The sequence below is a fragment of the Phalacrocorax aristotelis genome, chromosome Z (assembly GCF_949628215.1).
Source record: "Phalacrocorax aristotelis chromosome Z, bGulAri2.1, whole genome shotgun sequence".
Classification (NCBI taxonomy): domain Eukaryota; kingdom Metazoa; phylum Chordata; class Aves; order Suliformes; family Phalacrocoracidae; genus Phalacrocorax; species Phalacrocorax aristotelis.
The window spans coordinates 32642703-32667344 of record NC_134311.1 but is presented as its reverse complement, the minus strand read 5'-3'; the positions used below and the strand labels follow the sequence as shown (position 1 = coordinate 32667344).

Genomic DNA, 24642 nt, shown 5'->3' with positions numbered 1-24642 from the left:
TAAAGTGATATCAGGAACTGGTGTCCTATCTTTTGACAGACATCTCTCTTTGATCTGTTTCTAGCTTTCAAATACCATTTAGAAAGTGACAACTGCCCAACACCCCTTTAAACTTCTTAGGAAATTGTGCCTATTGACATTTCAGATTTCTCGATGGAAAAGTTATCTAGTCCACTGACAGCATAAGGTTTAAATAGTATTTAACCCCAACCCTGTCACACATCTGTCAAGCAAAGGCGTGCTTTTCTAAATGTTGGGGAAACTAATAAATAGATTTCTGTATATGGAAAATTTGCAAAATGGCTGGACTTGGTCAGCTCAAGGTATTTCCCTTCCACTCTCTCTTCCTTCCTGATTCACGTACGGTTGGCTTCAAAACAGGACATTTCTTGTAGAGTTTGAAACTGTTTCCTTAAACCTCTAAAATTTCTCATGTGGAACAACCAAGGCTCCAGATTCCAACCATTGTTTAGCTAAAATAATGTTTATTGGTTAATCTCCAACCTGGTTTCTTTCACTAAGAGTGCAATAAAAATTCCTGTGAGATTTCACCCTGGTCATTCATATCGCCATCAATCATAAACTTTACTTGCAGAAAAAGTGAGATAATGAGTATTCAGTTGTTTTTACGTGCACGCTCCTTAATAATTCTATATATAACTGCATCTTCATTCATAGAAATGTGTGTGTAACTATGCATCATTATTTGTACGCAATTCCTCACAGTATGAAGTAGTTTGGAGGCTTCCATGGGGTACATAAACTCCATACATATATGCACATACACAAACATTCTGTGGCAGAGCAGTCCCACTTAGCTACTGCCTTCATCCATTCTCACCATGCCAAGCACATAAGAGACAATGTCCCCCATTTACTACACACACGCCAAGTTACTGTACTGTGCAGCCACTGCTAGCCAGGTACTTTCCAGGACTGTTGGCTACAACGCACACATACGGAAATACAGTAGCACCTTTCCCATACTAAGTCCAAAGCCTCTGGGAAGCTTTCTGACTTTTTACCTTTCAAGAGGCTAACAGAGGCTCTTCAAGAAATAAATGCATGCTGCAGTAACACCATCTAAACTGCAAAACCCCAGCAAAAGTACTTGTCTCTCCTAGCTTTGAAAAGCTACTGGTAGTGTTTCAATTAAGTTTATATGCCTGTTTGTGGCATCTGTTGCCTAAAGATCAGAATAGGAAAGGGGGAAAAATTCTTTGCTAGCTTTTCCTATCACTAACACCATATAAAGCAAAGCAGTTTTATTAAACAGAACACCCTGAGGGTAAGAAAAAAACTTAAAATAAAAAAAAAATCCTTCTGCACAACCTTTTGTTTGTCAGACATTCAAAAAAGGTCTTAGTACTGTGCTAATATGACATATTTTCCATTCTTAACAGATTTTTTTTTCTACCTTGAAGATGATCATCTAAATCCCATGTGTCAAGAAGGTGCAATAAAACATGGGAATTATCAACCAAGAGTGTGAAATCCAAGAATTAAAATAACTTTAAAAGTCTCTAAGGAAGTTCTCACTTCATAAGTAGGTAGCTTACATCATTTTCTCAATTATTCTGGTTACTGAAATTTGGATCAACTTTCAATAGTGAGAGATGGACTAACAGAAAAAGTTGATAAGAAAATACTGTTCTCTGCAGTGTCAGAATTTGCATGCTACACAATTCTTCTCTAAACTTGATTCAATATGTAACAGAATCGAAACTAAAACACGGTTAACTCCTGTTAAGCATGGAACAAATGACAATTTTAGTCTAGTAACTGTACAGCTTATCTCTCCTTAAAACTTGGCAGTTTTACTTCTGAGAAGATAGGCTCCAAAGTTGTTCTGAAATGCAGTAACGCTCTCCCAAGCTAGCTGCTCAGGTTATGAGAAACTGAGAAAGCAAATACTCAAAGTTAGAGTGTTTTGAAGTCTAATATAGTGAAACCTGACAGAGCTATATACAGATAAATTGCAGTGGGATTCTCTTGCTCTGCAGGTGACCCAATATTCTGATTTGCAGCTTCTGAAATTCTGATACTTGTTGCTTCCTTCACAGCCTCCTTCTGACAAAGTCCAGATTTAAGATATCAAATTCTTGTTCTCACAGAGGGTTAACTTCCACCCTGCTATTACACACATGTACAGAAAACATACATGGAAAGGGCAGGGAAATTCCTCTGTCAATCCATCTCCTCATTTGCTCACTGATAGCTGGCACACTCCTCCAGCTCACTGCAGCATTAAGCGCCGTTGTGAACTGAAGCCCTGGGAACACACCCGAAGGGCTTGTGTACGCTCCTGTGAGCCTGGAAGGCTGTTTCTGTTTACAAAATACTCAAGGGTGCAGAAGACTTTCTCCACCCAGCCACTCTCAGCATGCAGGACTTGGGCCCTCCAGCGCACAGTTCTCTCTGAAATTGACTCCCCCCCTTAAATCAAAAGCTGCTGAATGACAAAGCCAAGGTAGAGTTTGCAAATAATAGTCGCTGATAACACGTTCATTCTTAAAAATGTATTTTATTTTCTATAGCCACAGTACAGTGCCACATTTGCCTTCAATTTCACGGTTCTTCATTAGTACCAAGTAGTTTTTCAATCTGTTGTCTTTTAATTTAAAAAATAAATAAATAAAAAGGTGGTGGGACATGTCTCTAAGTCTGGAGGAAACTGACAGTAACTGCATCTCTTAAATGGCAAACACAAGTTTAGCAGTATTTGTTAGAGCACTAGAATTTTATACACCCCTGCTCTACTAAACAAATTATTTTTACAGTGGCCAAGTTAATATAAAAGATGAGGTATAAATCTGCCACACAAAAAGGGAAAGAAAAAGCAATTAAACTGACAGCAGAAAGCCGTATCGGCACTTTGATGCCAACAGCAACACACTAGAACTCCTCTTAAAATGCTAGTTGCTTGTTTAAAGAACAAGTTGAAACAGGAAAATTATGCTGTTCTTTTCTAAATTATTGGTTATAAAGAAAGAAAGAAAAAAGCACCATACTGACCGATAGCTACCAGTCAGGTAGTTACGTAGTACCAGCCCACTAGCCATCTTGTGAGAAAGTGTTACTAAAAAGCCTGGGCTGCACCCCAAACCTAGCTGCAATTAAGGAGATCCCAAAACCTGTGTGATGCCTCACAGCTAGTTCTCTGCTTTGTCGTAGCATCAAGCTTTTACTATGGCACTGTTCGCAAGTGTTGCTGCATTCGTCTGCATAGACTTGCCAGATGAAGAGGACTGAGGCTGAAGAACACAGCTGATGACGACAACAGCTGTCACGCTTTGTTTTTGCTCTTTACACAGTTTATGGTGCTCAGAGTGGCAGAACACCATACAGCTCATGCTGAAAAGACTAGGCGCTTATTCTGTCTGAACCAGAAAGTTAATCAGAGTGATGAATGGTGAGACACCTCTTTGCTTTTTCCCACTTCAACTTTCTCAACTCTGAACGCAACTTGTTTCACGGTGTACAATTCACATTGCAAGAGCACATAGGACTATCACGCTGAATAATTTTGTCACATTTTAAGGCTTTTATACCTTATGTATGACTTTCATTTCATCCCATTTATAGAAATTTTAAGTAATATGAAGAAATGAAGATATTAAAAAGGATACATTGTTTAAAAATTAAAGTGAAAACCAGTAAGCTAATTTTCATTACTCCGATGTTTATTCCACAGTAGCTGATCTAATGCAAAAACCAAAACTGCTGCTTATTGATAAATACCAGTCATAAAGGCAGTAAGTGCAAACACTGCATTAATGGATAGTGGGGGTGGAGCACATTCCCCTACAGTATCAGCAATTTTTCTTATTAAAGCAGTATTAACTTTTCTTTTTTTTTTTTCCTATTTTCTTATTAGGAAATAAACAGAGCAGGAAAGGAGAAAGGGGAAAAAAAAAATGAAATCAATATCCAAGCTCTTAATGTTTACTGGGAAAAAGTGGGTTAGAGAGCGTTTACCTTAGCTGATCCAAACAGGAATACGCTGCATGCTGTGGAGGGTCAGTTAGAATAAAGCTACTTATTAATTATATAGCTTAAAAACAGGCTGCTGTTTTAAAAACACATCTAGAAAGTTCCCTTTAGAGGTGAATCCTCTATGTCCTTTGCACGCTGTTCACTATGGCTTCAAACAGGAAGTGCGGTAACAACGCTCTCTGACAATTACTTGAAACAAATAAAACCACAGGAAGAAAGAAGATGACTGCAGGTGTTAACATCTGAATTCAACTACACTTGCTCCAAAGCTCAGAGTACTATTGGGGGGGGGGGGAGTTGAGTAAAGGAGAAAAAAAAATGAAGTGTGCAAGTGTGCACAAAGTCATGACTAAGTGTGCCTTGTCATGGTACGTCATGACATGACATGACGTACCACGACATGCACATGTATGCACACAGTCACACCCAGGACTACTACTAGTTTTTTTTAGTCTCAAGTACTTCATAAGAAAGAAATTTACAATGTTCTTGATATGGAGGTATCATTCCATAAGAGACACATTTTCTTTCCTTAAAGGCTCTGAACAGGTATCATTTGTTTCAATCCAGTAAACTGTAAATTGAAAATTATCAATTCAGAGTGTATTTTTAAGACTTCTTTCATATTTTTCCCTTTAAATCTCAACTGTAGCCATACTATTTCCTCTTGCTGCTTAGCAAAAACAGTCCAGTGGCAGCAATAAATGAGGGGGGCAGGGGGGATTAAGTTGTGTCCAAACCAGAGATGTTGCGCTGGTGCACACTTCCATACACTCACAACTGGAGCAACTGGAGGATGATCTCCAGCCCTTAAAGGAAGTGACAAGTGTTTACTCCCATGCTAGCTTCTTTTTTTGAAATAAAACAAGATGTACAAGAAGCAATGGAGATTTGAAACAAACACTACCTATAGGGAACATTGCCTGCATGAATGAATTTTGTATCACAAACTTCATCTCACCAGGGCAGTGCACTTGCAGAAGCACTCTTCTTCCCTTCCCCCCAGCACAGCAGGCACTTCTGGGGACTTTGGCACTGCTTTTAAGGCACCAATTATCTTTTGCACTTTCAGGTCCTGAGAAACCTGAGCTGCAAGTAACTCCTGCCAGACAAAGGACAACATTCATCATCGACATAGGCTGAATAAAGCTGAAATCCCTTTTTCACTTCCTCATAACTTTCCCATATCTGTTCTGTCCCCCCACCTCCCGCAAGTGCTTTAGGGTTTAGTTTCAAGACACTGAAGAAACTTCTTCAAAGTTTGGTTTAGACTTTCTTGCGCATTTTCAAACCCTGAACACACAGGTCCTAACTCTGTAAAAAGATATTTTAATTATATCTTTATGATACAGTTTTGAACATTATAACTGAAGTTATTTATAAGATTTTATTTTAGGGTTTTATGTTGGGATTATCAGTCATTTGAAGTTAGGTGCCCCCCCCCCCCCCCCCCCCATTTATACTGAAACGGTTTCCATTACTGTATTTCCTTGAGCAACTTAGGAATAGGTTGTACTTCAAATCAAGCTCAACACAAATTAATAGCCATGAACAACTACATATTGTAAGTGTGCTTTGCTTCTGAATTAAAAATTCAAAGAATATTGAAAATGGTGGAATAGGATGAAGGTATTCTTACAAATTAAAGGAGAAAGATTTTTTTAAAATTCTTGTTGTTAACAGAACGGAGTCTAGCTTTAGGAACAAACCCATCTTCCACTTTCATCTTTCCCAGAAACACCTCCAGTTTCTGTTTTTTCAGTTTGCAGGAAGCCAGCACAAGTTTCCCCACAACAAATGTACCCATCTGAGATAATACATGGGCAGGCAACAAAAGGTACAGGAAGGGAACCACAGCAAGTGTGTCAGGAGAAATACCAGGCTGTTCATATCAGGTCACTGACTGCCTGAGAGGGAGCTGTAAAGCAGGTGAAGGCAGGAGAGCTCACCATTCAGTCAAGGAAAGAACAGCTCATGCAGGGTGACAGTAGTCAAGTTGTTTGCGAGTGCCAGCTGGGAGCTTAAAGCAGAGAGCCTTTAAACATCTTTAAAACATCTTGATAGTGTGAAGCTCAAACATTTGCTTATCAGACAAGCGTCCTGCCCTTTTTGTTTTGGGGTTTTTCTTTTTTTTTTTTTTTTTTACACCCGCCACCTGCAATTGCCTGAGGTTTACTCTCTAGTCATTCTGTTAATTATTTCAGCTAAGTGGCCCAGCCCTTGAAAGGTCCTTATTATTTTATGCACAAAACCGACAAATGCAACAGATAGTATTACACTGGTCCCATTAAAATTCCCTGTGTCCAGTTTGAAACATAAAAGCATAGTTTTTCAGGACCAAACCAAGTTTAACAGGCAAGAGTGTGTCAGTGACTAAGCAGTTCAGGTTATCTTCTCCCCAGCACTGATATTTCAAAGCTTCCTGGGTCTTCAATTAATAATTGCTTTCAATATACACGGCTTCAGTGCAGCTTTCTGAAACAGCTGATACCTAGCTCGTACTGTTTCCCACACATACATGCAGACAGGATCCTACTTCTCTGAAAACCACAGCACAGAACATCTAATAGGTCCACACTATGAAAACAGAGATACTAGCACAAAACTAATAGTTCAAATTTATTTACTAAATAACAGGAAGACAAACCAAAGTTTGTTCTGTGCTACCTGAGACATAGGCTAGGCATAACATATTTTGCCCTACCTACAAAAACAGTCAGTTAAGAACAAGTGAGAAGCCTTTGAGAATCCACCCCTATGGTTTAGGAAATCTGATTTCATATTGCCTGCTGTTCACATTCAAAAAGAAAATCCAGTTAGTCAGAGTTCTAACTGACAATAACATTATCTTCTTAAGTGGCAAGCCCTATTGAAGGTAACACAAAAGAACACTTTCTCATCTGGCCTCGTTGTTAATTCTAACAGGTAATACAAGTCAGAGGGGAGAAAAATAAACAAGGCAAACTAGTAGTCCAAGGCAGGCTCTGAACAGGGTACCATTTCTATAAAGAAGAGAAAGAAAAAAAACAACACAAAACAAACAAAAAACCCAAACCCTCCCTGGAGAGCCCCATGTTATTACTTCTAAGATCTTCTAGGATAGAGGAAAGGAATAAGTGGGAACAAGGGGAGAAAAGGCCCTTAAAACTGTCAGGAGTTCACAGAGGCAAGCTCTCACCAGTACTGTGTTTCATGTAAAAAAAAAAAAAAATCAACATGGCACACTGCTATTGCAGATTTTTAAACTACTACTTTAAGAAAGACAGCCTTGCAACAGAAGTCTGCCATTTTATCTAAAGAAATTTTAATGCACTTCAGTATATTATTGCTGTCACTTCCTCACCTCCCACTCAGGTACAAAACAATTATGAGACTGATTACAGTAAGCAAAGCAGCATCATGTTAATTTTACTCAGTCACCCAGTAACACTAGCTAGGGTGCACATTTGACTGTTTGAAAAGCCAGATGAGTCACCTCTGTTCAAGCCTTCCTTGGCACGAGGCAATGAGACGTTTCACCAGAGAGGAGATCAGCACTTCCCCCTCTGCTGCTCCCCTTGAAGAAGCTGTAGACTGCCATGAAGTCATCCCTCAGCCTCCTCTTCCTCAAGCTGAACAAACCAAGTGACCTCAGCTGCTCCTTGTAAGTCTTGCCCTTGAGACCTCTCACCCTCTTGGTCACCCTCCTCTGGACACACTCCAATACTTTGATGTCCTCCTCGTACTGAGGTGCCCAACACTGCACACAGTGCTTAAGGTGGAGCCGCATCCATGTGATGTAGCATGGGACAATCACCTCCCTTAGCCAGCTGTCCCTTAGCCCTTTTGGCTGCCAGCACACACTGTTGACTCCTACTCAACTTGCCATCAACTCAAACCCCCAGACCTCTTTCAATGGGGCTGCCCTCCAGCCTCTCCTCCCCCAGTTTGTATGTATAACCAGGATTACCTTGTCCCAGGTGCAGAATGTAGGACTTCCCCATGTTAAATTTCACAAGGCTGGCGGCTGCCCAACTCTCTGGTCTATCCAGATCTCTCTGTAAGGCCTCTCTACCCTCAAGGGAGTCCACAGCTCCTCCTAATTTAGTATCACTGGCAAAATTACTTAATGTACATTTGACTCCTGTGTCTGGATTATTTATAAAAACATTGAAGAGCGCTGGCCCTAAAATTGAGCCCAGAGGAACCCCACTCGTGACTGGCTGCCAGCCTGATGTAACACCATTTGCTCTAACTCTTCAAGCCTGATCCGTGAGCCAATTGTTCACCCAATGTATTACAGCCTTGCCTAGCTGTATGAGGGACATTTCGTCCAGAAGGAATACTGTGAGACAGTATTAACAGCTTTGCTATAAAATCCAAAACACCCACATATTCTGGCTTTCACTGGTCATGGGTGACCTTATCAAAAAAGGAAATTAAGGTAGTTAAGCAGGACTTCCCCCTCGTGAACCCAAGATGGCTGTGACCAGTGACTGCATTGTCTCTGAAGTGTTTTTCAATAACTCCCAGAATAACCTTCTGCATCATTTTACCAGGCTCTGAAGACCGACAGGCCTGTAATTACAAGGGGCTTCCTTCTTACCCTTCTTGAAAACTGGGTTAAATCACAGCTTAATTACCATCCAATTATTGCTTAATTGATTAGCATTTCATTTTCATTCAATCATCCATTAGTTATAATTTGATAATCATTTAATCATTAATAAAACCCTTTTAGTTAACCCCATAACTATGACTTCTTTTAATTCACCTGCAACACATATTGCATCTTCTTATACACTAGGCAACATGAACAAATTTACCAAATAAAGTTTAATTATAAATTAATAAAATTTAAGAAATCAGGTAGAGAGAAGTGCAATTTTAAATCCAAAAAACACTATGCCATAACTTACACAGAAAAATAGCCAAGCTTATGTATGGTCAGGTTAAAATAAAAATAAGCAGTACACAAGACAAATCTCCAACACTGAAACACAATTTCAGTGGAGATACCAGAATTACTGACCTAGTTAAGAAGTGAAGTGCTGTACGAAAAAGGGAGTTAAAAATGTTCCAGAAACATTTTAACAAAGTACATATTCTCAACAGAACAGTTACTGCCATTCTGGAATTTGAACACACAGGAAGCTAAATTGTCTCCTCAGAAATGTCTGCCTATCTTGCCAAGAAGCGCTGAATTGTGTTCCCTGTGTACCCACAAAAAGTTCAAGGCCATTACTGCTAAAAATACCCGTTTGGAAAATGCCCTGCAGGTCATATATCAGTGGTGGTCAGTCACCTGGAGTTTAACTGCCAATGCAAAACCACTGTAAATCTCAAATGGTTTGGCTTTCCTATGAAACACTCATGGATACAAAGTCATATGGCTTACCTACACTGAGGTTTCCAGTGAGGGGAAAAATCTAGAATAAAGGTGTGTCAAGGCTAAGAGTTATTTTTCTAACAAATTTTAAATAAGTTGGTTATACCTGGAAATGCTAAACAGGTTCATTTCAGCTCCCCAAACCAAAAGCTGCTGACAAAACCATAAGTAACTGGTAGCACTTGTCTACTAAATACGAAGGAAACTTTATGTCTTAGCCAATGGCTCGCTGTAAGGAACTAAACAGGCAATGTGAAAAGTGTACTCTGATACGAAATAATCACAGGATGATACTATTTGATCTCCACAATGAACTTTTAGTTATATTAACTACAGCTATTCAAACTTGTATTCTCCTACAGTAGACAGAAAATACCTGCATAGGATGTAGTTACAAATTTAACTTCCGTATACCCTCTTAAAGAACAGGCATATATGATTTTCCGAATGCAAATTTAGTCTGCCAACAATTTGAAGAACTTCCATCAATAAATGGCAGAGATTACCCTGTGTCACAAACTATGCAATCTTATCCAAAGCCTACCAACAGAATGTCTTTTTAAATGCTTCACAACATAAACAACTGCTCTTGTAAATTCTGAGTTTTCAGGTTTTTTTAAAGAATGCCCTCTCCCCTCCCCCAATTTCTAAAAACATCCAAAAAACACTTCTGCGGAATGAATTGTGATAAATAAAAGCATTTCTCAAACTAAAATCCTTCCTGTTCTTTGTGATGCAAAGGAAATATTTTCTATTGTATTAGGCCAATATGCAAGAGAGGACTGAGACAGTACTCCTAGCCACTTCTGCTTTGTTCCTCAGGACATAGCCAAACATATTTTTCAGAATACATCTAGATTCAGCAGGTGGTCTCTTGCCTTCCCTCAAGATACCCACCTCCTCGGTTATGTCTACTTCACCATTAGTTCAAAAGCTTTCTGTGAAAGGCAAGTGTTTGGTTTGTTTAAGACTTGGGCTATGTGACAGCAGGGGAGGACAACCAGATGAGCAGGTATTTTGGCAAGATCTGGAGTAGCTTCTTGGCTGAGGGCGCAAGAGGGTGGGTGGGAGCAGCCACCAGGCATCCAGCTTGCTGCAGGCAGACCAGCCTTCGCCAGGGGACAAGCCCTGGGGCAGGGACGCCCACTCAGCTTCCTGGCCTCCATGTACAGCCTGACTGATGCTACATGCACCTGCAAGTACCCTCCAGTGCAAATAGCAATGACTTTTTAAAAAGGTGGAGACTGGAAAAGTGCTTCAGCCAGTTGGCTTTGACATAGTCATCACGCATGTGCAGTTAATTATCTCCTTAAAAGCTCTGCTTTTTATTTGATTTTAAGCATATTCTGCACCCTTCTTATTCTTTTCCCAATACATTCTAGACTAAGCTCATGTCACACAATAAAAATTACATCTGCTAGAGGCAAAAATACTACATGACATTTGTAAAGCAGAGTCATCCTGCCAGCTATTCAACATGACCTACTTGAAATTTAATCAGAACAGTGTTTTTTCCTCCTAAAAGCACAAGCTTAGGAAAAAAGAAAGTAGTATGCCAAAAGACATTAAGAATCACATGAAAGGAGACTAACTTTGAGGCTCCAATCTCAATCCAACCAGCAGGTCAGAAAGAGAAGGTACACAGTGCCACTGACGTTTCCTCTCAATCTCAGTGCTGCAGCTTTCAATACTACCTAGGCTACACTTCAAATGGTTCTGCTTTACACACGAGAACACTGCAGCATGAAAATTAGCCATCCTAAAACAAAAAGCACACACAGTGGTAAATCTGCTCTGTGTTTCTATCCAAGGCAATAAAGAAGGTGTAAATAGCATGAACGTTTTTACTCATTTACCTTCTCAGTCACTGGTTTAATTGTTGATCTTGATGGTAGAAAGTGGTTTTTGTACACTAAAACTCAACTCACAGCAAAGATATCTGCTTCTCAATTTAATGCAGCTTGAAAAACAGTACTTTCTATCACACTACTAGGTGTCCAGAAACAGATGTGAATCCACTGTCAGCCACAGTGCTTGTGCTATCTGGAGTCTGAGCTAGGCTCATTATTTCATTAAACAAATATTAACAAGCTGTCCAGCTCTTCTTATCAGGCTTGGATCCCACAGCTGACCGGAGAGCTCTATTCTAGATCAGCAACTAGCTACCACAATAGCACAAGACCTTCCCAAAAAATCCTAACACCCCCCCAACCAAAACACTCAACATAACCACACCACAACCCTCCTCACCCCCAAATAAGGTATTTCATTCTTTAGCTCAAACGCCATTTGCTGCTTACTTCCTATTAGCTTTCAGTTACAGTTATGTTCCTACACCATGACTTCTGCTTTTGAAAGTCTCTTACCTGTGGATTTTCTTAAGAACTACCTTATTAACAAAGAAACAAGAAAACCTGTTCTGGAAAGAAAAAAACCCCAACCAAACAAAAAAAACCACAAATCAAGAACATACTGGATATGAACTAGATTTGTCATTTGTCACATATACTACAACTACAGAAGGAAGTGGCTGGAGCTTAGTTGTCCAAGATGTGATTTCATGCATAATCATTGCGCTGCACTTAATCTACTTCCCATGTGGTCACCTCAGGAGCTGCCGAGCATGGCTGCATGTGAGAGCTAACTTTCACAAGCAGAGTAGTGGTACCCATGCCAGACAGTATTTTTGAGTTGACTACAGGAAGTAAGCCTGGACTAGCTACTGCAACTTCCACATATAGACATGACCCACACTCACCTAACCTCAGAGCATGGCCCCTTGCCAAGTGTCTCCCCCTGCCTCCCTCAGGCCTGTACCCCATCCCCTGCATGGGCACCTGTGTGGAAAAGAGGATTGATTTGTGCACAGTTGATAGCTGGGCAGCAAGAGCCAGCTCTAACTTTGTTTTTAAGAAACAGTCTACAATGCAGTGTATTGTTATCTTGCATGAAGGAATCAAAGATGCATCATGTCACAAGTAAAATAACTATTTTCATGTTATTGTAACAACAACAAAAAGCATCTGGACTAAAGGATCAGTTTTTTTCACATGCTTATTCTAGGAACTTCATGCATGAAATGCACTTATAGCTACAGTGCTATTATAAAACATTTGCTTATTTTTCAATAACTAGTACATATTACCTCAAGAGGAGCTCAGAGCACACAGCCAAGTCAGACACTTCTGTATGATGCTTTTGTTTCAATGTCACAATTCCACAATTTCATGAGGGGAAAAAGAGGTGCCTATGCTGAACATAGACAAGAATTCTTCATTTAGTGGATGCCAGCTAGAAAGTCCCCTACCTATTAAGTCAGTATTTTTAATCACCGAGAGCGATTAAAGACACCAGTGCAGCGTTTTCACCAGGGAATGAAAAATCATAGTTACAAAGAATAAACATGAGATCAACTAATCTAGTTCATTTATCAAACATGGCAGTTTATTTGCATGATCATACTTTCAGATGGTAGATGGAAGCATAAAACACACCTTACAAAAAATTTATTATGCCCAAAAGCACAAATGACATTGTTGATATAACCGGGTAATTACAATTTTGAAGATAGGTTTGCAAATCAGCGCTTCTGTACTCTGACACCCAGCCTCCAGCTCCCCTTCCTACTCTAAGAGAGATTTAATCAATTTAACCCAAGTTAAATGAGTATATAGCTAAATGGTAAAAGCTATAGGGGAAAAAAAGGAAGGCGATTATAAAAGAAAAACCATTTCCTAAGTTTTTTTTCCTAAACTGTAGAACAGTCTCAGTAGGCAAGTGGTGGAAGTTCCAGCACATGACTCATTCAGTACTAAACTGTACAGAGCATTAGTTAAAAAAACAAAAGAAAACCCCACACAAGAACAGTCACATCTTGGCAATGAAATTAACAGATGAATGAGCAGATCTTTCCATTTCATTTTTCTTAATGATTCTGCGGGAAAGAAATCAAAAAGTCTTTAATGTATGTTAAAATATTGCATTACTAAAAGAATAAAAATCATTCAGTAACATTTTAAAGACTTGGCAAAAACTTTGAGAACCAAAATGAAGCAGGTAAAAGAACTACAATTTTTTTTTCCTGCACTTAATATACTCCCAGCATTGTAACATAGGCATAACTCTTCATCTTGGGCCATCATTGATATAATTTGTGAAGTCAATTTTGTGACAGGATTGTCATAGTAAAGCTGGTAATAACTGAATTCCTGTAAAAAAAACAAACCATGCGCATATATATAAAGATCTTGAAGTATAATCCATTATCATTAATTGTATTGCTAACTGTTTGGAATTAGTTTAATTTAAAAAAAAAAAACCCAAACCCAACCACTATTAGGAGGCTCATGGCAGGCATAAGCTTTGAGGAAGTCTCCTGACCTCTTCTACTTTACATGTGTGGGAAACAGAAGCACAATGACAATATTATTTTATAACTCAAGATGGCCAGTTATTCTTACTCAACTTAGTTCCAAGCACATGCATTTCCACCAATTCATGGATTTCAGCGTATGTCTTCTTGCAAACCTAGGACACTGAAACTGCTCCGTTACGCTCAAGACAGAGGGCAATCATTTGCCCTGCAAAACTGGCCAACAAATGTTTATTAGTTTTTAGAATCCTGTATGTTAATCTCTTACATTTTTATGAGCAGACATTGGAAAGATCATGATAAAAATATGGTGTCTTTTCATATAAGGCAATAGGTATCTTTCTCAGCAGGACTTTTTCTGAACTCTGCACACAGAACTCTGAAGTTGCCATGAAAAAACCACTGAATATGCACTGATATGCTGATAACTTTAATCTGTGATGAATTTAAAAAACCTCTACACATCTGCCTTGATATCTGCTTTCCTTTTATTCTATCAATATAACTATAAAGTCACGTATTCAGACCGTTTCATGATGAAATCAACATTCTTCTTGAAGGGAATCTTTCCACTTACTCAGTTTTGCTGCAAAGAACGAATGTAACAAGTGGTCTTTTGCAGGTCCGGCAGTAATACAACCTGTTGGTCCTCAACTAACATTATCACTTTAAGAAAAGACTAATTTTAATCCTGTGTTAGTGGGGAAGGCTGACAGTAGTAAACTATGTTATGAATACAGTGTTGTGGCTGCAGTATCCACAGATAATACTTCTCTACCAGACATGCGAAATTATAGTATCCACATGGGGAGTTACAGTATGATACCTGTCAAATTTTATGTACTTTCAGTAGTTCCATTTCCCCTATGTCAGCCTCATCTTCTCTATAAAATCTCTGCAGTATACTCAGCAGCTCTTTAACAAAACATTGTACAATCTTCTTTAAAATCTCTAATGAGTACAGCAAGCCTTTTCTTTAGGTAACATATTAATATATCACATATGCAGTTGTTATATTTATCAATGTTTACTTGCCAGGTACATGCCAAATAAAGATACTACCAAAAATATGAAAGAGAAGATTTGCCTTCTTTGCTACAATTAGGCAACAACACAGGACTGCAACTGTGCCAGAGCGCACTGTACTTCTTAATGTTTATTAATACACAGGCTTGCATCAATCACTAGAATTCTTTATTTTATTTTGAATGGATTTTCGTATGATGTAACAGGATTTTAAAACGCCTAATCTTTTTATCTAGATACAGACCTCATACTTAAGGCCTGAGACTACAAATAAAAGTCAAGTTTGCCTTGCAGATGAGACAATATAGTTTGGAAAGAAAGCTGACTTACTAATGCTGACCTACAGAAGTTACCTAGAGAAACAACAACATCCTGTTTACTGATGCATGTATTTTCTAGTACACCACCATGACAAAGAATTGCAGTTCTTTGCAAGACTGTTCTTTACATGATTGTTCTTTGCCAAGCACTATTAAGTTGGAAGTAGATTCTTATTTTTCATCAGTCAAAACAACAAATAAATACAGAGTTAAGTCATTGGGTGATTAGTGGCCACTGATATGCCACTGCTCCGTATGTAGCAAAATTTTCAGTCCTTTTTTTTTTTTTTTTGGTAAACTAAGGGGGAAAAAATCCTGAAGTTTGAAAGTTTGTTGTGTAGACAAATGCCAGTTAGATGGAAGGAAGCCTGCTTCAGACCTACTAGATACAAACAGAAACAGTGATGAATGGACTGCTGGTTCTTCCAGTCTGAAGAGGCCTCTACAATGTTGTTATCCAGTATTCTACAAGAGGCACATTAATGTCATAACTGAATGAACACTAAGATTTTTAACCTCTAGTCTGTTTGTGATCTTTTTATAAAATAGGCATTCAAATGTCCCTTGAAGAAAACAACTTACGGGAAATCCATTAGTACCCTTAGAAAAAGTTATGATTAAGCAAGCTAAATCTTCTAAGTATGCACCCTCACCTCTGTATAATTCAGAGTTATACAAAAACTTTATCATCCCTCCCCCTTACCATTTTTATCCCTTTCTCAAACAACATTTTCTCAATATCCTCACTTTTCAAAAGGCAAGACAGAAGAAGTGGTACAAGTAAGCATCTGGAAGCTACGCATGTGGCTGAAGATCACACATCACTTGACTTTTACTATGATTTTCATTATGTATGACATTCCAAGTGAAGACATACAATATATTGTTTTTCTTTTAAATAATTTAATCAAGGCTTTGCAGAAATTTTTCCCTATTTCACAGTCTACCTTTACATTTTTGTCATGCATGTATTCTATTTGTTTTTTTTTAAATTGAGACAAATACTCTGTCAATCTTGTCTATGTATCTAGCTTCTGTAGGATGATTTACTTGGTACAGCTCAAATCTTAAGGGAATTAAGACATTGGAGTGACAGAAGAATCAGGAATTTAGGAAAAGTGAACCCCAAACAAGTAAACATTTTCCTCATGAACGCTTCCCCGAAGATACTTGCACTACTATGCTGCTGTTAAGGTTGAAACTGGTATTAACTACAGTTTTGTGCACCTTTCATCTTTCGGCCAGTATTTCAAACACAGCAGCCACCCTCAAGGTGTGTCACACTGCCAGATACTCAGCCTCTAATGCTTTTCCTCTGTGCGCTGCCTGTTTTCCCTGCAGTACTGCACTGCAAAGCAAGCATGTGGAATCCTATGGGCACTGGGGATAGGAGGCAAAAGCTAGAAAACAAAACAAACAACAAGCCAAGTGACCCTTTTGTGCTGAGTCCATCTCTTCCAGTGAAGGTGAAAAACAGCCCTTCAAAGTGATTTGAACTAGGTGCTTCTTTTACACTTAACGTTTGCAGAAGTTTTGATGAAAGAGGATGCCATGCTTTCAGCTCCTGCCCTGTGTTGTCCAGGTCTCCCCACTAGCCTGGCACAGTCTTCAGACATTGCCCCTACCTACTTCTTCTCTCATCCCTTCCTCAAAAGCACCGACACTTCCCTCCTCCATGCACACATACGGTGAGGAAAAAAGATTCACTTAATATTGCATTTTGTAATACCCAAAATAGTATCTACTTACAGTAGATGTTCACAGCATGAAATAAAGTCTTATCCCTTTAAGACAGCACAGCAATGAAGTAACATTCTTTTTCCTATTGTGGGCCCTTCAATTCCGCTGTCACATTAGCCGACAATATTTGCTTATCCACATTGAATGAACACTTTCAAGTACAAAGACCTAGCTCTGGAGAATTTGTCTGGGCGGGAGGAAAGGGAAAGGGAAGAAATGAGATTATTTACAAGAAAACACATTTGAAAACAGTATCAGGAACTGTGGTATGGATCAGAGGCATACTGTCTCCAAGCAATCTCTCTTACATTATATTAGTTAGTTACCTGCTTGCAAACAGGTAAGGAAGGGAAATAAAACACACACACAAAATACTGCCCTTTTCTTTCCAGCCTTCTGACCTAAACACAACCCCTAATAGAAGCCTGAAAAATAAACAGTGTTTTGACCATGGCATTTCTCGTACCGAAACAATCACTAGACCTACAATACTTCTGCTGATAAAGTTGAAAGGTCCTGAACAACAGATATGAAGTGTAATACTTGTCCTTCCCCACTATGAAAAGAATGCTACTGCCACACAGAGTAAGAATCTCTATAAACATAAGCATGAAGACTCACGTGTTTCTCACATCGGTCAAAACCATTTGCCCACTTGCAACAGGGAAATAGGAGTTCCTTTACTCAAGATCAACTACGGAAGTTTTCTAGACAGCCAATACATCAGGCAATCTTTTTGTAACACATGACAAAGCCATAAGGAAAATGACAGCAGCAACCATTGTAACTCTTCGTACCAGAAAGGACTGTCAGGTTCCTCCAAGACCTCTTGTGCAAACTATAGTAATGATGACAGCAGAACAAACCACAGACACTGGAAGTGAATTACAAGGCTTAGCTCATGATGCATTTAACATCTGATGATTCCAAGTATAACCCTGGAAAAAAAAATGCTTTGCCAACACCGCCCACTGTGTTCTCTACCGTCTGTTGTCTTATTCTACTCTTTTGACAGGTAAACTTAGTTAATCAGTTATTTCTCTTGGCAAATACTTAGTTCCCTAGACAACAAGGTAAATATATATTAGCTATGCAGAAGGATCATCATGGCTCCAAGTGTTGTTATGGAGAAACATGAAAACATGACAGACCATTAAAAATTTCTAACATACAAATCCACTACCTTTTCTGCTACTGACCGGGTCAGGAAAGCCTCTCGGTACTGGTACATACTTCCCTTTGAATAAGTCTATGCTTGTGTTTTAAATACAGTGGAACTTTGTCCTAAGCTGGGATCACAGCAATTTGAAGATACAAAGCACTAAGTAGCACAACAGCTTCATTTTCTCTCACGAACTGCTGTGGCAAACGACCAAGAAACAGGAATTAAACAGACAAGTTTTGGAAAATATAATAATAGCCCAAACTAGCAAACTAACCAAACTAAACCAAACTACTGCCTTTTACAAAAGAGGTAAAATGCCAGATTTTTTTGATTTTGTGAGAAGATGCATGATTTTCTTTAGTCCTATGGAGACTTTTGCTCCTTTCCCCAGTTACCGTGAACTCCTAAGAAGTTTTGCAGCCAACTTTTGAAGAGATTGTAAGAGCCTTGAAGTATATACAATGAGTAAGTATCTTCATAATGACCTTTACAAACTTTGTGGTGAGCATTCTGTGTGTGATTCATTCTGCATGCTACAGAACTGCTGGCAAACTCCATTATCACTGAAAATTTAAGCTGTAAAATTCAGAGGAATTCTCTATGTTCAAGGGCGGGGAGGGAAGGTCTTTTCTGCCATCACATTTCTCCTAGTTCTGTTTGGTTTTGTTTAGTTTTTTGTTTTGTTTTTGTTTGTTTGTTTTTTAAAGTAAATTATTTAATAACATCATAGTATTTCATTTGTATAATCCTTTCCAGTGAAAGGTCTGGAGATGAGTCACTAGGGTTTTGCTGGAGGGTACAATCAAGTCTACATGTAGAACTGGCTTAAGTAAATCAACTCAAACGAAAAGCAAGCAGCAACTACTTTGACTAAACTGTCAAACAGTTGTAAGGTGACAATTGAGTTTACCATACAAAGTTTCCCTATTTTGAATGAGATCCTATCTCCTCCAATGCCACACAACTGTTCCTTTTTACTTTTCTGTGTGTGGAGGGGTGGGGGACATTTTCCTTGAATCTGCTGACAAAGATACCCTGTATATATTTGGAAACAAAAAAACAAAACCACACACCAATTCCTTTGCCTGGGATAACAATTTTTATCTGTAAGTTAAGATTAAGTTATAAGAAATATGCATTTAGATAAAAGTTACAGTTGCTCTTTAACATGTTTTTCCATTATGGTTTCTCTTTCTCAAATAAAGGAAAGGGCTGTTAAAGGGGGTGTCAAGCTCTTGAAATTTGTAACTTTACTTTCACTACCAACTTTTGCAAAGAACACAAGATACAGCTGTAACTCCAGTATTTAAGTAGAGCCTCAAATCCTATCCTAGCTCAAAACATTTCCCTCATTTTTTCTATCCCTCACAAAAAAGCAGAGAATTCTATAATTTTGAGACTCAAGGTGTCTCCAAATAATTTACAGGCACCAGACCTTTCCCTTTGCACTTTACAGCAACTCAACAAATACACCTAGTGAGGGAACATGTTCCTCCTAGCTTTTACCTCCAGTCCTCTTTCACTGCTCAAGCTGAATGAAGAACAAGTGAGGGAAGCCACAAAAGAAAAAAAGGGAAGCCAAGGATTGAGTAACTCATCCCATTTACAATCAAGCTCCAGTAAATCTTGCTTGAACTGTTTAAGATATTGTTGTAGCTTTCCACCGAGCTCCTGCGCAGGACATGATTGCCTGTGCAGCAGAGTCAGCGGAAGGGAATGTGCCTCTAATCTGTGGTTGCTCCAGGTCAGCACGTTGGCCTCACCAGAGAACATCCAAGAGTCATGACATCTGTGCTCCATTTGCTCTGTAGCCCAGATATTACAGACTGCATATAGAAGGTATGAAAGTGGAAGAGAAACCAACAACAACAACTAAAAGATCTGTACCTATCTGGCCAAGAAATGGCTACTGTATTTGTCAAAATACTGGAAAACAGAACTAAAATAACCAAGCTTTCCACGTCACTATTCTTCATTACAGTAACGAGATAAGCACAATGCAGTAACTGCGCCTTCACTGGCAAGGTGCGCTTGCTTCCTAAATGGATGTGATTTCCCCTTTTTCTCCCCAAAAAGAAGGGGCAGTGGCTTATGCGCGAGGTTCAGCATGAAGGCCAGATATGGCTGTGATCCTTTCATGCAGGTCAATCAGTCACTTCCCCAAAGCCCTCTTTGTCTCCCACTCAGCCACAGATCATTTGGTTTAAGGTATTCAGTCTCTCCCTCAAACAAACACCCCCCTCTCCCAGACGTGCCGCCAGAACTGTGGCTAGTGAATCACTGTCCACAGCTGGGTAATTAATGAAGCCTATTGTATCCACATCAGTCGCATTATCCCAACTCGTTCACAGGACTTCCCATGCAAATAGATCAGATTGCGGCATCTTACAAATGAAACATTTAACATCAACTTCTCTAGGAAACATCTGTCACAATAAGCATAAGCACTTTTTAAGCACCAATGCAAATCTTGCAAACAGTCCTGTGAATATATACACACACATTTGTTACAATAAAGTAGTTTCTCAAACTGCTGCTTCTTTAAGGATTTCTTTCATCGATAGTACAAAAATCAGCTTGAACTGAATTCCTTCATGCTTTTTAACTGGTGACAATTAATTGTGTGCTGAATCAAACAGTACGAATTCTCCAGGAAATACACTATAAAGTTAAGACTCTAAAATCACAAACAAACAAACCAACAAATAAACCAACCCAAGGATTTTTACTAATTGTTATGAGAACAAACTCGCAGTGTTATGTTCAATACCAGTTCAAAGTAACAAAGACACTGGCAAGTCTTAAGTCATTGATTTATCTATGTATTAAAAAACACATAGATGGATTTCAGTCTGAGAGTTAAAATTAAAAGAAGAAAAAAAATCCCTAGGAAGAATAACAGGCATCTTCAGGTACTAGACTACTGGTTTAATTTGCTCATCTTCAAATGCGGCATCCTCCATTGGGAAGCTGCCCTCATTCTTTTCTCCAGGCCCTTGTTGCTAGGGTTGCAGCTGCATGGCTCATTCCTGTTGAAGCGCATGTCTTTGGATGGGGGCACAAAGGCTTTCATTCTCTGCTCCTCCAAGCAGGCACAGCACTGCCAGAAAAAAGCATTCACTCTTCTCCCCCCACCAGAAAAGTAGGCAGGCAACACCCCACATCCCCCCACCTTCCACACCATCGTGACCATTTACACATGAAGAGCTGCAGAAGGCATCCCCTTCCCTCCCTGAGGTGCCTGCCACCACCACCACCAGTTACCCCCTCCAGGGAAGGGTCTTCAGAAGCTGCTCATTTATGATCCAGTCATCTTTACTCATGACTTGATGGGAAGTTCACACTGCAGTTTGACTTAAGAACTACTGAGATGAGATTTGGTTTTTTAAAGCCAGTAGGAACAATCGCCGAGTATTTCTAAGCCTCCAGAAAGAGTTGTGTTTACAAGCCCTGGCCTTCTCTGGGACATACAGATTGAAGACACAAAACACAGAAGGGCACAACAACCAAATCAGCACACCTTGCTGTGGTCGAAAGTGCTCTTCATTCACACTGAACTACCTTCCCAGACCTTAATTCAAATCCTTATTGGCATTAACAGCTGAGTGCATTCTATGAACACATCTACACAGTTGTGGCACTTGTGAAGGGGAGAGAGATATGGGCTGTGTTTCCTTTCAGAAATTTAGCAAAATAAGCTGAAAAACAAATTCAAAATAAATAAAAGCTAATTGTTCCCTAAACTGGTTTTGGCACCATGGTGCTTGTGAATGCCAGTATACTGTCAGCAATTTCCTATAAAGAAGTTTAGCACTTCTAGTGTCGAACGAGGAAGCAAAGCAGGCAGAAACAATTCATTTTCACTTTGGATTCCCCTTCCTCAGGGCAAAAAATTCATTGCTGAACAGCAGAAAATGAGAAGAGAAAGAAATTAACCCTCCATGAGAACCCCGAGTATCAATACATAACAAATCATAAAACATGGTTTTTGAGGCTATGTGCAAATAAGTAATTTACAATGGAAACTGAGAAGATTTATTTCACAGAAAGCAACACCACGTTTTACATTAACAAGCACACACAGAGTACACGGGGTACAAAAGCATTTTCACATAGGATGTCAGACTACTACACAGCAAGAGGTAGAAAGGAAATCCCAGTTCTTCTAGGCCTGAACCAAAGGTCAGGCTAGTTTTTCACTTAATGTTATCACATCAGCAGTCCTGTACCTGAAGGCCTGTCTCTTTAGCAACAGCAGAGGAAACACTTGGAATCTGTGCCAGCTCTGAGGGACCCAAGCCTCCTTAGAAGGCAATAGGAATTCCAGCATTTGCTGCCCATGAGATTACTGGAGCATCCTGGCAGGGTTATGCACTTACTGCACTCCCAAAGAGCCGGCATATGACAACTTCCAGATGCAGTCTGAAACCAGAGCGCTGCTACCTGTCCCATGATCTGACACCTGTATCTAACACTGGAAGGACCACAGACGGTAGTACAATATTTTAACCCTGTTGACACAGGACGTATGCCAACAGTCTAGTCTATTTCCAGGTAACCTTTTGAGAAACAGGTTAGATCTTCCCTAGCGTGTGTTTCCTCTTGGTACTTCTGCTGAGGGCTTTGAGCCCCATGTGATTATTTTGAATGGGCACAAAGGCAGGCAGAGATGAACAAGCCTAATTTCTGCAAGGGAACGTCTTTAAAAGTTCACGTTTTGAAAAAAAAAAAAAACAAAAACCACAACATATTTACAGTTAACTGTCTCAGTTCTGTGCAAAGCATTTAAAAACCTAAGTGGGGGTAAACTGGAGTTTAAATGAAGAGATCCTGAAGAATACAACTGGTATTATTCGAGGACCATCACTCGAATATTTCTAGTGCAAGAGAAAGCTCATTTTCCTTCTAATCCAGAATTTGTCATGCCTTAACCTACAATTGTGGACTTTTTTCCCTGTGAATTTCTCAAATATTTAAAGTACGATACAGCAAGGTCAAAAAAAGGTACCTGTACCATGCTTACTTGTAATACTATGTATTTTAATACTTGATTCCATCTGCTCTTTTTCCTAGCCTGATCTCATACCTCTCTCCCAGGCTCCTGTTATACAGTTCTGTAATTGGGATGGTAGAACAATTGGTAGGAACAACTTCAATTGTTGTGTTAAAGGTATACATTTGGTAGAGCCCAAGAAAATAACCAGTAAAACAACCCATGTATTTCACACTAGGCAGTAAACAAGCCACAAGTAACTAGAAGACTAAAGAGGGGTAAGAGTAAGAGGAGCAGTAGAAAACACACAGTGGTGCTGAAATAACTGCAATTCTTGAACATACAATGTAGTGAATAACGCTGATTTTTGTCAAAAGAGAGTGAATCTGCTTTTTATGTCACTAGTACCTCCATTTTTGAACATTTGAAATTAACTGGTATGTGTGCATATTTATATACATACATAGATAGATACCTTAAGCTTTCCAGTTGCTTTAGTGAGGTGTGCACAAAGCTATCACCCTCAACTTCAGACTGAGACTTTGGAACAAATGCTGATTTAACTTACTTTATTATATACTGATATCCCAGACAGTTGCAAAATCTAAACAGTGCTGGTAACACCAGTAATAACAGTCAGTGCATACTGGTTGTTAACTTTCACTCACTAATTCTGTGCTGGTTCTTAGATCAGGAAAGGGACAAAGTGTTTGGGATTTTTGCAGAAGTTCTAAAAACAATAGTCTAAAATACTTTCTTCCACTTCTTGATGAATATCCTATTTTACTGTAATATTGAAAATGCAGTATCTCAAAAATGAAGTACTGTCTAAAATGTATAAATATTAATAGCAGGACAATTAAATAGTGAAAAGCCTTTCAGAAGCTTTTTTGAGAAGTTACTGGTCTTAATTTGTGAAGTGACAGACATTTCTTTTTCTAAGTGGTTGTTATTAATAGCTGTGTTACTGAACATGTCAGAATATAATCTGTTTCTGCAAAACAAGCTGTTATTTCTAGATATATGTGAATGTATCTTCCTTCTAGAGGATTCTCAGCTATCTGCAAAAAAGCAGTGAAACAAACAAAAAACCACTTCCACACTTGAGTTCAGTTCAACTACCAAATTAGTAATAGCTGCAGTGCTACTCCACTGTAGAAGCTTCCGGTTAGTAAATGCTACGTGACTTTGTTAAACATATATGGAAATGAAAGTATATCAGTCTCTAAGAGACTGGAACAAGCATACTTTTTTGTTACAGTTTGTTTTGAGACATATAACAAAGTCATACTTTTCTGCACAAAGCTTTACATCTGGGAATTTGGTGCCTATTTACAAGGAGTTACTAGCTACAGCAATGCAATACATTAGTTTAACAAAGCATCCAAGAGCCTCCACTACTACATCAGTAACACATACCAAGCCCCTCACCCTTAAATGGCACTACAGACAGTTTTTGCAGAGCTAGCAACTCTTTTCAAAGGCTTTTAAAAAGAGAAGTAGTTAGAGTTTTCTCCCATGCTACACCACGAAGGACTTCATAATGTAATGTTATCCATCAGCCTTCAAATTCTGGGTCCATCTAGCAGCATAACCACAGCAGTAATGACCACTACAGCTATTGCGAGATAGAAACAGCTGAAAGGAACAAGAAGGGACAGA

The 24642-nt window shown here is 39.1% G+C and overlaps 1 protein-coding gene across 5 annotated transcripts in view; it reads right to left on the bottom strand.

The window, feature by feature from the left end:
- Positions 1–24642, bottom strand: part of CDC42SE2 (CDC42 small effector 2) — a 116736-nt gene that overhangs the window by 34895 nt on the left and 57199 nt on the right. The window contains exons 4-5 of one of the 5 annotated variants that reach the window (XM_075079591.1): positions 12510–12616; positions 4958–5098 (exon numbers count right to left, since the gene is read on the bottom strand). The exons of 3 other annotated variants lie outside the window; for them this stretch is intronic. The gene's annotated coding sequence lies outside the window, so the exon portion shown is untranslated. The remainder of the gene's footprint in view (positions 1–4957; positions 5099–12509; positions 12617–24642) is intronic. One more of the 5 variants, XM_075079590.1, reaches the window with a different exon arrangement.